Below are 15870 nucleotides of genomic sequence, written 5' to 3'. Positions count from 1 at the left end.
TATATGCTTTATAGCATTGAGGGTGTGCTCACTTCCAGTTTGTGGCTTTTGGGTCTACGTATAAAAAAATGAATGAATAAATAAATCAGCTTATTTTCGGGGCAAAGAAGCAAAAATGGACTTTCAGATCCAGTGTCTAAATTAATTATACTTTACACTTAATGACTGCTGCAAAAAGAGACGTAAAATCATCAGTCATAAGGGGGAGATTTGTTTTACGACTACTATGACTTATGACCACGATGGGCAGGTTCCACTATGGTTGTCAAAGAGCACCTCTACATCACAAAAAAAATGACAAAAAAATCCCCTCAGAGAGGGAATATTATCCTGCTTCTACCTGCACAGAACAATTCTCTTAGCCAATGCATTGATAGGGTCAAGGTTCTTTAAAAAATTCCAATTTTTCTTGACAATTTGGTCTCCGGAATCATTCCATTCAGCAGTTCCAGACTCTGCCCTGGAGATAAGGAAACTCGGGTGCCTGTTCTTTCTTTGATAAAATCACACACTTTTATATCGTATTTTTTGGGCTCTGCTTTTCATCTGGCTCCCCCAGATGACTAAATCAGGCGTGCCTCACCTTTCTTACCCTGAAACTCCATTAGAGCCTCATTCTTACTGACAGACTATTTTATCATTATTGGTAAATGCAGAGACCCACTGCCAATAGTTTATGAAGTGTCCATCCAAAAGATAACTAAGGATCCGCTGGGAGAGCCAGCATTAGTTTCTCAACAGTATTCCCTGCTTGAATATTCTAGTGGGCTCAAAGACAGGCGATACAATTTCAGGAATCATTGGGGTGGGGGTGTTGCACAGCTCAGGTAGGTTTGCATTCATCATCCAGATGCTCCTCCTAGTTGCTCATCTAATAATGTGCAGATTAATGTTCAGTTTGACATCATATACAGCAAGTGGAATGGGAGAATTAATCGCAGCAGTTTTTCGAGCTCACTTCAGCCGAGCCCCCATCACAGCTATAGCAGTAGCAATAGCAGTTAGACTTATATACCGCTTCATAGGGCTTTCAGCCCTCTCTAAGCGGTTTACAGAGTCAGCATATCGCCCCCCACAGTCTGGGTCCTCATTTCATCCACCTCGGAAGGATGGAAGGCTGAGTCGACCTTGAGCTGGTGAGATAAGAACCGCTGAACTGCAGATAACAGTCAGCTGAAGTGGCCTGCAGTACTGCACCCTAACCACTGCACCACCTCGGCTCCTTCTGACCTAGCTTAGGCATTTTCAGCTGGCCCTCCGCCAGCACTCCATACCCCCCCACACACTGGTGCCCTGCCCCCCCTACCTTCGCATGATTATGGCGAATTCACCCAAGGAAACATATTCTTCGCCAATTTGTGGTGTGGGTCAACTAAACGCCAGCCAATCCCCACAATGAGGGATGGCTCCTCGGTCTTTTCAGTGGATGGCAGCAGCCCCAGGTGCCAGGGTCAGAGGGGTGGGGTTTGAAAAAGAGACACACCTTCAAGGGGCTGGAAAGAAAACTCTAAAATCTACTCATGGGAATTGGGGGGATCTCAAGACAAGCGTGAATTGGATTAGATTGAGGGAGGGGTGCGCCTAGTCAGCCTCACTCTCTCTTCCCAGATTCCATCTTGCTCCAATAGCAGGACAAGAGACACTTGGAGATGGGCTGGGCGCAGGGACTGACCAGAGCATCTTTGTGTCTTACCATAGTCTACCCCATCACTTGCAGAGACTGCCTTCATGACTCTCGTCCAAGTCTAGTAGGTTTCATCCGCACAGTCTGCCAGAATCTGTCTTCAGGAGAGACAAGTCCCTATTTCACCGAAGGTCAATGACCCAGCGGCTACTCTCAACCTGGTTTAGCCAGCCTGTCGAAGCTGTTGCCCGGGGTGTGGCCGCTGCGCATGCTACAGCTACTAGGAGCCACAGGTGAGAGCTGAGTGACAGGTGGGGACCAAAGGTGGAAGAGCTGCCCTAAAAGGGCACGACATGCCCCTACACCAGAGGTGCTACCCCTCCCTGAACACCCCACACACCCCTTAATTATCAGCCAACAGCCACGCCTAGCCATAAAATGGGCCGTTGAACTGTTTTCTGGTTCTAAGAACCATGCCATGGCCAAAGTTACACCAGGCAAGAAATCTCTAAAATCTACTCACAGTCAACAGCCGTGCCTAGCCTTAAAATGGGCCATTGAGCTGTTTTCTGGTTCTAAGAACCATGCCATGGTCAAAGTTACACCAGGCAAGAAATCTCTAAAATCTACTCACAGTCAACAGCCATGCCTAGCCTTAAAATGGGCCGTTGAACTGTTTTCTGGTTCTAAGAACCATGCCATGGCCAAAATTACACCAGGCAAGAAATCTCTAAAATCTACTCACAGCCAACAGCCACACCTAGCCTTAAAAGGGGCAATTGATCTGTTTTCTGGTTCTAAGAACCATGCCATGGCCAAAGTTACACCAGGCAAGAAATCTCTAAAATCTACTCACAGTCAACAGCCACGCCTAGCCTTAAAATGGACCGTTGAGCTGTTTTCTGGTTCTAAGAACCATGCCATGGCCAAAGTTACACCAGGCAAGAAATCTCTAAAATCTACTAACAGTCAACAGCTACGCCTAGCCTTAAAGTGGGCAATTGATCTGTTTTCTGGTTCTAAGAACCATGCCATGGCCAAAGTTACGCCAGGCAAGAATACTCTAAAATCTACTAACAGTCAACAGCCATGCCTAGCCTTAAAGTGGGCCATTGATCTGTTTTCTGGTTCTAAGAACCATGCCATGGCCAAAGTTACACCAGGCAAGTAAACTATAAAATCTACTCACAGCCAACAGCCACGCCTAGCCTTAAAATGGGCCATTGAGCTGTTTTCTGGTTCTAAGAACCATGCCGTGGCCAAAGTTACACCAGGCAAGAAATCTCTAAAATCTACTCACAGTCAACAGCCACGCCTAGCCTTAAAATGGGCCGTTGATCTGTTTTCTGGTTCTAAGAACCATGCCATGGCCAAAGTTACACCAGGCAAGAAATCTCTAAAATCTACTAACAGTCAACAGCCGTGCCTAGCCTTAAAATGGGCCATTGAGCTGTTTTCTGGTTCTAAGAACCACGGATAACATTAAACCTAGGATGGAATGTAGAAAGATATATGCGATAAGAAAAACTAGCCATCCAAATAACTCATGAAATCTCCCTAGTTTCACCAGATATTGACAAACTTAACCCTAGTTTCAGTCTGGAGACTCACAGCATGCCAAGAGATTAGGAAAATTCTAAAAGTCCAACAACTCTTTCAAATTAGCCATCACGCAACACTGTCTATAATCTTTCCACAAGAGACAATCAACAAGTCCAAAAGTAAACAAATTGATCGAAGATTCACGTCAGATCAACATGCAGTAAATAAATAGCTCAACCAAAGAACCTCCAAGGCTACTTCCACCAACACTGAAACAACAAGCCACTAAAATGCAAGTGGAGAGCAAACTCTTCACTTGTCCTTCAATGAAACATCTGCAAGGAGACCAAGCTAAGAGAGCACCAGAGACAACTCCTTTCAAACCTCAGCCACAAATCCTGTCCTGCATTGCATACGGCATCGCATTAAAATGCATCACCAGGTTTACTTTCAGGGCTAAGAAGTCTGGCTGGTACTGGCGTTCTTCCTAAGGGAGTGAAGGAGGTCCGAAAGGATTCCCTTCCAGTCGGAGTACTGGGGGGTCCTCAGGGACTGGAGGAGGCAATGCAGCTGAGCGCTCTTGACTCCTCCAGGCTGATTTGCCCTCACTGCTCGCTCAGGGACTGGGAAGGGTCACCCAGTGGGACCCACGGAAGGCCATTCAGTGTGAGTCTCCAGTGTGTGTGTGCAGGGGGGGTTGAATGAGACAGGCAGAGGCCCACTACCAGGCTCATTCAGTCGGGACGCCGGACGCTGGAAACTCAGGGACTGAATGGCCTCCAGGGGGTCAGGGCAGGGGGTCAGTTAGAAATGTACGTTTTAGAGACATTTATCGCATTATTCATAGGTGGTTTTTGCCATAACAAACCTCATGTTGCCAATAGTACCTGCCAGGCTTCTTGGCTAAATGCAGCACTGGATAGTTAAGGAAACCAATGTCCTACCTTTGATGTCTTCAGTTTTGACTGATTTTACTCATTGAGTGCCTCTGAAATAAATAAAAACTCAACATCACCAAATGTCCACCTTGTGCTCAAAGACTAGAAAAGTAATTCAACAATTTCACAAAGGAGCTTTTATCCTATCAGTGAAAAAAGCAAGATACAAAGAATAGGAATGTTGGGCCCTTGAGAATAAACCTCAGAGCAGATTTTTCTCCTGTTCCCAAAGACATGGCCTCCAGCCCTGGAGTCCCTCTTTCTCTCCAAGAACAGGAAGACATCCCCAAAATTGCCCCAGGCCCTGGGAGTTTACCTTCCTGCAAGAAAGGTGGGTCAGTTCCTGGACCTGAAGCAATTTTAGTTAACTTTTGCCTTTAGTTCATTGAAAATTCTACTCCCCCACATATTTTGCTTATTTTTTTACTTCTAAGCATAGTTTTACTCCTAAAAATAAACATTTAAGAATTAAAACTACCACTTGTGCTATGCTTACTACGCTAAATTAAGTGTATTCATTAGCATCCCACCTCACACATCTTCTAAGTCACCGCTGGAATTACCTTAGGATGAGAGAGGCCGTCCGTCCCGTCAAGGAATGAAGTCTTCAGCTGCGGAAGCGCAGATGGGAGAGGGGCTCCCCCCCCATCTCCTGCGCACTTGCAGCAGCGTCTCTTTCGAAGGCACAAGAGACGCAGCATCTCTGGAGACTCTTGGTCACCCAGGTCAGGGTTGGATCCCATGCCATGGCCAAAGTTACGCCAGGCAAGTAAACTATAAAATCTACTCACAGCCAACAGCCGTGCCTAGCCTTAAAATGGGCCATTGAGCTGTTTTATGGTTCTAAGAACCATGCCATGGCCAAAGTTACGCCAGGCAAGTAAACTATAAAATCTACTCACAGCCAACAGCCGTGCCTAGCCTTAAAATGGGCCATTGAGCTGTTTTCTGGTTCTAAGAACCATGCCATGGCCAAAATTACGCCAGGAACGAAATCTCTAAAATCTACTCACAGCCAACAGCCGTGCCTAGCCTTGAAATGGGCCGTTGAGCTGTTTTCTGGTTCTAAGAACCATGCCATGGCCAAAATTACGCCAGGCACGAAATCTCTAAAATCTACTCACAGCCAACAGCCATGCCTAGCCTTAAAATGGGCCATTGAGCTGTTTTCTGGTTCTAAGAACCATGCCATGGCCAAAATTACGCCAGGCTAGTAAATTCTAAAATCTACTAACAGCCAACAGCCGTGCCTAGCCTTGAAATGGGCCGTTGAGCTGTTTTCTGGTTCTAAGAACCATGCCATGGCCAAAATGACGCCAGGCACAAAATCTATAAAATCTACTCACAGCCAACAGCCATGCCTAGGCTTAAATTGGGCCATTGAGCTGTTTTCTGGTTCTAAGAACCATGCCATGGCCAAAATTACGCCAGGCTAGTAAATTCTAAAATCTACTAACAGCCAACAGCCGTGCCTAGCCTTGAAATGGGCCGTTGAGCTGTTTTCTGGTTCTAAGAACCATGCCATGGCCAAAATTACGCCAGGCACAAAATCTCTAAAATCTACTCACAGCCAACAGCCATGCCTAGCCTTAAATTGGGCCATTGAGCTGTTTTCTGGTTCTAAGAACCATGCCATGGCCAAAATTAGGCCAGGCTAGTAAATTCTAAAATCTACTAACAGCCAACAGCCACGCCTAGCCTTAAAATGGGCCATTGAGCTGTTTCCTGGTTCTAAGAACCATGCCATGGGCAAAGTTACACCAGGCAAGTAAACTATAAAATCTACTCACAGCCAACAGCCACACCTAGCCTAAAAATGGGCCGTTGAGCTGTTTTCTGGTTCTAAGGACCATGCCATGGCCAAAATTACGCCAGGCTAGTAAATTCTAAAATCTACTAACAGCCAACAGCCACGCCTAGCCTTAAAATGGGCCATTGAGCTGTTTTCTGGTTCTAAGAACCATGCCATGGCCAAAGTTACACCAGGCAAATAAACTATAAAATCTACTCACAGCCAACAGCCACGCCTAGCCTTAAAATGGGCTATTGAGCTTTTTTCTGGTTCTAAAAACCATGCCATGGCCAAAGTTACACCAGGCAAGTAAACTATAAAATCTACTCACAGCCAACAGCCACACCTAGCCTTAAAATGGGCCATTGAGCTGTTTTCTGGTTCTAAGAACCATGCCATGGCCAAAGTTACACCAGGCAAGTAAACTATAAAATATACTCACAGCCAACAGCCACGCCTAGCCTTAAAATGGGCCATTGAGCTGTTTTCTGGTTCTAAGAGCCATGCCATGGCCAAAGTTACACCAGGCAAGTAAACAATAAAATCTACTCACAGCCAACAGCCACACCTAGCCTTAAAATGGGCCATTGAGCTGTTTTCTGGTTCTAAGAACCATGCCATGGCCAAAGTTACACCAGGCAAGTAAACTATAAAATCTACTCACAGCCAACAGCCACGCCTAGCCTTAAAATGGGCCATTGAGCTGTTTCCTGGTTCTAAGAACCATGCCATGGCCAAAGTTACACCAGGCAAGTAAACTATAAAATCTACTCACAGCCAACAGCCACGCCTAGCCTTAAAATGGGCCATTGAACTGTTTTCTGGTTCTAAAAACCATGCCATGGCCAAAGTTACACCAGGCAAGTAAACTATAAAATCTACTCACAGCCAACAGCCACGCCTAGCCTTAAAATGGGCCGTTGAGCTGTTTCCTGGTTCTAAGAACCATGCCATGGCCAAAGTTACACCAGGCAAGTAAACTATAAAATCTACTCACAGCCAACAGCCACGCCTAGCCTTAAAAAGGGCCATTGAGCTGTTTTCTGGTTCTAAGAACCATGCCATGGCCAAAGTTACACCAGGCAAGTAAACTATAAAATCTACTCACAGGCAACAGCCACACCTAGCCTTAAAATGGGCTATTGAGTTTTTTTCTGGTTCTAAGAACCATGCCATGGCCAAAGTTACACCAGGCAAATAAACTATAAAATCTACTCATAGCCAACAGCCACACCTAGCCTTAAAATGGGCTATTGAGCTTTTTTCTGGTTCTAAAAATCATGCCATGGCCAAAGTTACACCAGGCAAGTAAACTCCAAAATCTACTCACAGCCAACAGCCACACCTAGCCTTAAAAGGGGCCATTGAGCTGTTTCCTGGTTCTAAGAACCATGCCATGGCCAAAATTATGCCAGGCTAGTAAACTATAAAATCTACTCACAGCCAACAGCCACGCCTAGCCTTAAAATGGGCCATTGAGCTGTTTCCTGGTTCTAAGAACCATGCCATGGCCAAAATTATGCCAGGCTAGTAAACTATAGAATCTACTCACAGCCAACAGCCGTGCCTAACCTTAAAATCGGCCATTGAACTGTTTCCTGGTTCTAAGAACCATGCCATGGCCAAAATTATGCCAGGCTAGTAAACTATAGAATCTACTCACAGCCAACAGCCGTGCCTAACCTTAAAATGGGCCATTGAGCTGTTTCCTGGCTCTAAGAACCATGCCATGGCCAAAATTATGCCAGGCTAGTAAACTATAAAATCTACTCACAGCCAACAGCCGTGCCTAGCATTAAAATGGGCCATTGATCTGTATTCTGGTTCTAAGAACCATGCCATGGCCAAAGTTACGCCAGGCAAGTAAACTATAAAATCTACTCACAGCCAACAGCCACGCCTAGCCTTAAAATGGGCCATTGAGCTGTTTCCTGGTTCTAAGAACCATGCCTTGGCCAAAATTATGCCAGGCAAGTAAACTATAAAATCTACTCACAGCCAACAGCCACGCCTAGCCTTAAAAGGGGCCATTGAGCTGTTTCCTGGTTCTAAGAACCATGCCATGGCCAAAATTATGCCAGGCTAGTAAACTATAGAATCTACTCACAGCCAACAGCCGTGCCTAACCTTAAAATCGGCCATTGAGCTGTTTCCTGGTTCTAAGAACCATGCCATGGCCAAGTTACACCAGGCAAGTAAACTATAAAATCTACTCATAGCCAACAGCCATGCCTAGCCTTAAAAGGGGCCATTGAGCTGTTTCCTGGTTCTAAGAACCATGCCATGGCCAAAATTATGCCAGGCTAGTAAACTATAAAATCTACTCACAGCCAACAGCCACGCCTAGCCTTAAAATGGGCCATTGAGCTGTTTCCTGGTTCTAAGAACCATGCCATGGCCAAAATTATGCCAGGGAAGTAAACTATAAAATCTACTCACAGCCAACAGCCGTGCCTAGCATTAAAATGGGCTATTGAGCTTTTTTCTGGTTCTAAAAACCATGCCATGGCCAAAGTTACACCAGGCAAGTAAACTATAAAATCTACTCACAGCCAACAGCCACACCTAGCCTTAAAATGGGCCATTGAGCTGTTTTCTGGTTCTAAGAACCATGCCATGGCCAAAGTTACACCAGGCAAGTAAACCATAAAATCTACTCACAGCCAACAGCCACGCCTAGCCTTAAAATGGGCCATTGAGCTGTTTTCTGGTTCTAAGAACCATGCCATGGCCAAAGTTACACCAGGCAAGTAAACAATAAAATCTACTCACAGCCAACAGCCACACCTAGCCTCAAAATGGGCCATTGAGCTGTTTTCTGGTTCTAAGAACCATGCCATGGCCAAAGTTACACCAGGCAAGTAAACTATAAAATCTACTCACAGCCAACAGCCACGCCTAGCCTTAAAATGGGCCATTGAGCTGTTTCCTGGTTCTAAGAACCATGCCATGGCCAAAGTTACACCAGGCAAGTAAACTATAAAATCTACTCACAGCCAACAGCCACGCCTAGCTTTAAAAAGGGCCATTGAGCTGTTTTCTGGTTCTAAGAACCATGCCATGGCCAAAGTTACACCAGGCAAATAAACTATAAAATCTACTCACAGCCAACAGCCACACCTAGCCTTAAAATGGGCTATTGAGTTTTTTTCTGGTTCTAAGAACCATGCCATGGCCAAAGTTACACCAGGCAAATAAACTATAAAATCTACTCATAGCCAACAGCCACACCGAGCCTTAAAATGGGCTATTGAGCTTTTTTCTGGTTCTAAAAATCATGCCATGGCCAAAGTTACACCAGGCAAGTAAACTACAAAATCTACTCACAGCCAACAGCCACACCTAGCCGTAAAAGGGGCCATTGAGCTGTTTCCTGGTTCTAAGAACCATGCCATGGCCAAAGTTACGCCAGGCAAGTAAACTATAAAATCTACTCACAGCCAACAGCCACGCCTAGCCTTAAAAGGGGCCATTGAGCTGTTTCCTGGTTCTAAGAACCATGCCATGGCCAAAATTATGCCAGGCTAGTAAACTATAGAATCTACTCACAGCCAACAGCCGTGCCTAACCTTAAAATCGGCCATTGAGCTGTTTCCTGGTTCTAAGAACCATGCCATGGCCAAGTTACACCAGGCAAGTAAACTATAAAATCTACTCACAGCCAACAGCCGTGCCTAACCTTAAAATCGGCCATTGAACTGTTTCCTGGTTCTAAGAACCATGCCATGGCCAAAATTATGCCAGGCTAGTAAACTATAGAATCTACTCACAGCCAACAGCCGTGCCTAACCTTAAAATGGGCCATTGAGCTGTTTCCTGGCTCTAAGAACCATGCCATGGCCAAAATTATGCCAGGCTAGTAAACTATAAAATCTACTCACAGCCAACAGCCGTGCCTAGCATTAAAATGGGCCATTGATCTGTATTCCGGTTCTAAGAACCATGCCATGGCCAAAGTTACGCCAGGCAAGTAAACTATAAAATCTACTCACAGCCAACAGCCACGCCTAGCCTTAAAATGGGCCATTGAGCTGTTTCCTGGTTCTAAGAACCATGCCATGGCCAAAATTACGCCAGGCAAGTAAACTATAAAATCTACTCACAGCCAACAGCCACGCCTAGCCTTAAAATGGGCCATTGAGCTGTTTCCTGGTTCTAAGAACCATGCCTTGGCCAAAATTATGCCAGGCAAGTAAACTATAAAATCTACTCACAGCCAACAGCCACACCTAGCCTCAAAATGGGCCATTGAGCTGTTTTCTGGTTCTAAGAACCATGCCATGGCCAAAGTTACACCAGGCAAGTAAACTATAAAATCTACTCACAGCCAACAGCCACGCCTAGCCTTAAAATGGGCCATTGAGCTGTTTCCTGGTTCTAAGAACCATGCCATGGCCAAAGTTACACCAGGCAAGTAAACTATAAAATCTACTCACAGCCAACAGCCACGCCTAGCTTTAAAAAGGGCCATTGAGCTGTTTTCTGGTTCTAAGAACCATGCCATGGCCAAAGTTACACCAGGCAAATAAACTATAAAATCTACTCACAGCCAACAGCCACACCTAGCCTTAAAATGGGCTATTGAGTTTTTTTCTGGTTCTAAGAACCATGCCATGGCCAAAGTTACACCAGGCAAATAAACTATAAAATCTACTCATAGCCAACAGCCACACCTAGCCTTAAAATGGGCTATTGAGCTTTTTTCTGGTTCTAAAAATCATGCCATGGCCAAAGTTACACCAGGCAAGTAAACTACAAAATCTACTCACAGCCAACAGCCACACCTAGCCGTAAAAGGGGCCATTGAGCTGTTTCCTGGTTCTAAGAACCATGCCATGGCCAAAGTTACGCCAGGCAAGTAAACTATAAAATCTACTCACAGCCAACAGCCACGCCTAGCCTTAAAAGGGGCCATTGAGCTGTTTCCTGGTTCTAAGAACCATGCCATGGCCAAGTTACACCAGGCAAGTAAACTATAAAATCTACTCATAGCCAACAGCCATGCCTAGCCTTAAAAGGGGCCATTGAACTGTTTCCTGGTTCTAAGAACCATGCCATGGCCAAAATTATGCCAGGCAAGTAAACTATAAAATCTACTCACAGCCAACAGCCACGCCTAGCCTTAAAATGGGCCATTGAGCTGTTTCCTGGTTCTAAGAACCATGCCATGGCCAAAGTTACACCAGGCAAATAAACTATAAAATCTACTCATAGCCAACAGCCACACCTAGCCTTAAAATGGGCTATTGAGCTTTTTTCTGGTTCTAAAAATCATGCCATGGCCAAAGTTACACCAGGCAAGTAAACTACAAAATCTACTCACAGCCAACAGCCACACCTAGCCGTAAAAGGGGCCATTGAGCTGTTTCCTGGTTCTAAGAACCATGCCATGGCCAAAGTTACGCCAGGCAAGTAAACTATAAAATCTACTCACAGCCAACAGCCACGCCTAGCCTTAAAAGGGGCCATTGAGCTGTTTCCTGGTTCTAAGAACCATGCCATGGCCAAAATTATGCCAGGCTAGTAAACTATAGAATCTACTCACAGCCAACAGCCGTGCCTAACCTTAAAATCGGCCATTGAGCTGTTTCCTGGTTCTAAGAACCATGCCATGGCCAAGTTACACCAGGCAAGTAAACTATAAAATCTACTCATAGCCAACAGCCATGCCTAGCCTTAAAAGGGGCCATTGAACTGTTTCCTGGTTCTAAGAACCATGCCATGGCCAAAATTATGCCAGGCAAGTAAACTATAAAATCTACTCACAGCCAACAGCCACGCCTAGCCTTAAAATGGGCCATTGAGCTGTTTCCTGGTTCTAAGAACCATGCCATGGCCAAAATTATGCCAGGCTAGTAAACTATAAAATCTACTCACAGCCAACAGCCATGCCTAGCCTTAAAAGGGGCTATTGAGCTTTTTTCTGGTTCTAAAAACCATGCCATGGCCAAAGTTACACCAGGCAAGTAAACTATAAAATCTACTCACAGCCAACAGCCACACCTAGCCTTAAAATGGGCCATTGAGCTGTTTTCTGGTTCTAAGAACCATGCCATGGCCAAAGTTACACCAGGCAAGTAAACTATAAAATCTACTCACAGCCAACAGCCACGCCTAGCCTTAAAATGGGCCATTGAGCTGTTTTCTGGTTCTAAGAACCATGCCATGGCCAAAGTTACACCAGGCAAGTAAACTATAAAATCTACTCACAGCCAACAGCCACACCTAGCCTTAAAATGGGCCATTGAGCTGTTTTCTGGTTCTAAGAACCATGCCATGGCCAAAGTTACACCAGGCAAGTAAACTATAAAATCTACTCACAGCCAACAGCCACGCCTAGCCTTAAAATGGGCCATTGAGCTGTTTTCTGGTTCTAAGAACCATGCCATGGCCAAAGTTACACCAGGCAAGTAAACAATAAAATCTACTCACAGCCAACAGCCACACCTAGCCTTAAAATGGGCCATTGAGCTGTTTTCTGGTTCTAAGAACCATGCCATGGCCAAAGTTACACCAGGCAAGTAAACTATAAAATCTACTCACAGCCAACAGCCACGCCTAGCCTTAAAATGGGCCATTGAGCTGTTTCCTGGTTCTAAGAACCATGCCATGGCCAAAGTTACACCAGGCAAGTAAACTATAAAATCTACTCACAGCCAACAGCCACGCCTAGCCTTAAAATGGGCCATTGAACTGTTTTCTGGTTCTAAAAACCATGCCATGGCCAAAGTTACACCAGGCAAGTAAACTATAAAATCTACTCACAGCCAACAGCCACGCCTAGCCTTAAAATGGGCCGTTGAGCTGTTTCCTGGTTCTAAGAACCATGCCATGGCCAAAGTTACACCAGGCAAGTAAACTATAAAATCTACTCACAGCCAACAGCCACGCCTAGACTTAAAAAGGGCCATTGAGCTGTTTCCTGGTTCTAAGAACCATGCCATGGCCAAAGTTACACCAGGCAAATAAACTATAAAATCTACTCATAGCCAACAGCCACACCTAGCCTTAAAATGGGCTATTGAGCTTTTTTCTGGTTCTAAAAATCATGCCATGGCCAAAGTTACACCAGGCAAGTAAACTACAAAATCTACTCACAGCCAACAGCCACACCTAGCCTTAAAAGGGGCCATTGAGCTGTTTCCTGGTTCTAAGAACCATGCCATGGCCAAAATTATGCCAGGCTAGTAAACTATAAAATCTACTCACAGCCAACAGCCACGCCTAGCCTTAAAATGGGCCATTGAGCTGTTTCCTGGTTCTAAGAACCATGCCATGGCCAAAATTATGCCAGGCAAGTAAACTATAAAATCTACTCACAGCCAACAGCCGTGCCTAACCTTAAAATCGGCCATTGAGCTGTTTCCTGGTTCTAAGAACCATGCCATGGCCAAAATTATGCCAGGCTAGTAAACTATAGAATCTACTCACAGCCAACAGCCGTGCCTAACCTTAAAATGGGCCATTGAGCTGTTTCCTGGCTCTAAGAACCATGCCATGGCCAAAATTATGCCAGGCTAGTAAACTATAAAATCTACTCACAGCCAACAGCCGTGCCTAGCATTAAAATGGGCCATTGATCTGTATTCTGGTTCTAAGAACCATGCCATGGCCAAAGTTACGCCAGGCAAGTAAACTATAAAATCTACTCACAGCCAACAGCCACGCCTAGCCTTAAAATGGGCCATTGAGCTGTTTCCTGGTTCTAAGAACCATACCTTGGCCAAAATTATGCCAGGCAAGTAAACTATAAAATCTACTCACAGCCAACAGCCACGCCTAGCCTTAAAAGGGGCCTTTGAGCTGTTTCCTGGTTCTAAGGACCATGCCATGGCCAAAATTATGCCAGGCTAGTAAACTATAGAATCTACTCACAGCCAACAGCCGTGCCTAACCTTAAAATCGGCCATTGAGCTGTTTCCTGGTTCTAAGAACCATGCCATGGCCAAGTTACACCAGGCAAGTAAACTATAAAATCTACTCACAGCCAACAGCCACACCTAGCCTTAAAATGGGCCGCTGAGCTGTTTTCTGCTTCTAAGAACCATGGAATGAAATGTAGAAAGATATATGCGATAAGAGCAACTAGCAATCCAAATTACGCATGAAATCTCCCTAGTTTCACCAGATATTGACAGACTTAACAATAGTTTCAGTCTGGAAACTCACAGCATGCCAAGAGATTTTTTAAAATCTAAAAGTCCAGCAACACTTTCAAATTAGCCATCACGCAACACTGTCTATAATATTTCCACAAGAGACAATCAACAAGTCCAAAAGTAAACAAATTGATCGAAGATTCACGTCAGATCAACATGCAGTAAATAAATAGCTCAACCAAAGAACCTCCAAGACTACTTCAACCAACACTGAAACAACAAGCCACTAAAATGCAAGTGGAGAGCAAACTCTTTCCCTCCTAGCACTTCACTTGTCCTTCAATGAAACATCTGCAAGAAGACCAAGCTGAGAGAGCACCAGACACAACTCATTTCAAACCTCAGCCACAAATCCTGTCCTGCATTGTATACGGCATCGCATTAAATGCATCACCAGGTTTACTTTCAGGGCTAAGAAGTCTGGCTGGTACTGGCGTTCTTCCTAAGGGAGTGAAGGTGGTCCGAAAGGATTCCCTTCCAGTCGGAGTACTGGGGGGTCCTCAGGGACTGGAGGAGGCAATGCAGCTGAGCGCTCTTGACACCTCCAGGCTGATTCGCCCTCACTGCTCGCTCAGTGACTGGGAAGGGTCACCCAGTGGGACCCCCGGAAGGCCATTCAGTGTGAGTCTCCAGTGTTTGTGTGCAGGGGGGGTTGAATGAGACAGGCAGAGGCCCACTACCAGGCTCATTCAGTCTGGACGCCGGACGCTGGAAACTCAGGGACTGAATGGCCTCCAGGGGGTCAGGGCAGGGGGTCAATTAGACATGTAAGTTTTAGAGACATCGCATTATTCATATGTGGTTTTTGCCATAACAAACCTCATGTTGCCAATAGTACCTGCCAGGCTTCTTGGCTAAATGCAGCACTGGATAATTAAGGAAACCAATGTCCTACCTTTGATGTCTTCAGTTTTGACTGATTTTACTCAGTGAGTGCCTCTGAAATAAATAAAAACTCAACATCACCAAATGTCCACCTGGTGCTCAAAGACTAGAAAAGTAATTCAACAATTTCACAAAGGAGCTTTTATCCCATCAGTGAAAAAACCAAGATACAAAGAATAGGAATGTTGGGCCCTTGAGAATAAACCTCAGAGCAGATTTTTCTCCTGTTCCCAAAGATATGGCCTCCAGCCCTGGAGATCCTCTTTCTCTCCAAGAACAGGAAGACATCCCCAAAATTGCCTCAGGCCCTGGGAGTTTACCTTCCTGCAAGAAAGGTGGGTCAGTTCCTGGACCTGAAGCAATTTTAGTTAACTTTTGCCTTTAGTTCATTGAAGATGCTAGTCTCCCAAATATTCTGCTTTTTTTTTTTTTACTACTAAGCATAGTTTTACTCCTAAAAATAAACATTTGAGAATTAAAACTACCACTGGTGCTATGCTTACTATGCTAAATTAAGTGTATTCATTAGCATCCCACCTCACACAACTTCTAAGTCACCGCTAGAATTACCTTAGGATGCGAGAGGCCGTCCGTTCCGTCAAGGAATGAAGTCTTCAGCTGCGGAGGCGCAGATGGGAGAGGGGCTCCCCCCCTCCCCTGCGCACTTGCAGCGGCGTCTCTTTCGAAGGCACAAGAGACGCAGCATCTCTGGAGAGTCTCGGTCACCCAGGTCAGGGTTGGGTTCCATGCCATGGCCAAAGTTATGCCAGGCAAGTAAACAATAAAATCTACTCACAGCCAACAGCCATGCCTAGCCTTAAAATGGGCCATTGAGCTGTTTTCTGGTTCTAAGAACCATGCCATGGCCAAAGTTACGCCAGGCAAATAAACTATGAAATCTACTCAGAGCCAACAGCCACTCGTAGCCTT

This window comes from Thamnophis elegans, chromosome 2 (genome assembly GCF_009769535.1).
Source record: "Thamnophis elegans isolate rThaEle1 chromosome 2, rThaEle1.pri, whole genome shotgun sequence".
Classification (NCBI taxonomy): domain Eukaryota; kingdom Metazoa; phylum Chordata; class Lepidosauria; order Squamata; family Colubridae; genus Thamnophis; species Thamnophis elegans.
The sequence above is the reverse complement of the archived record's forward strand: the minus strand, read 5'-3'. Positions refer to the sequence as shown.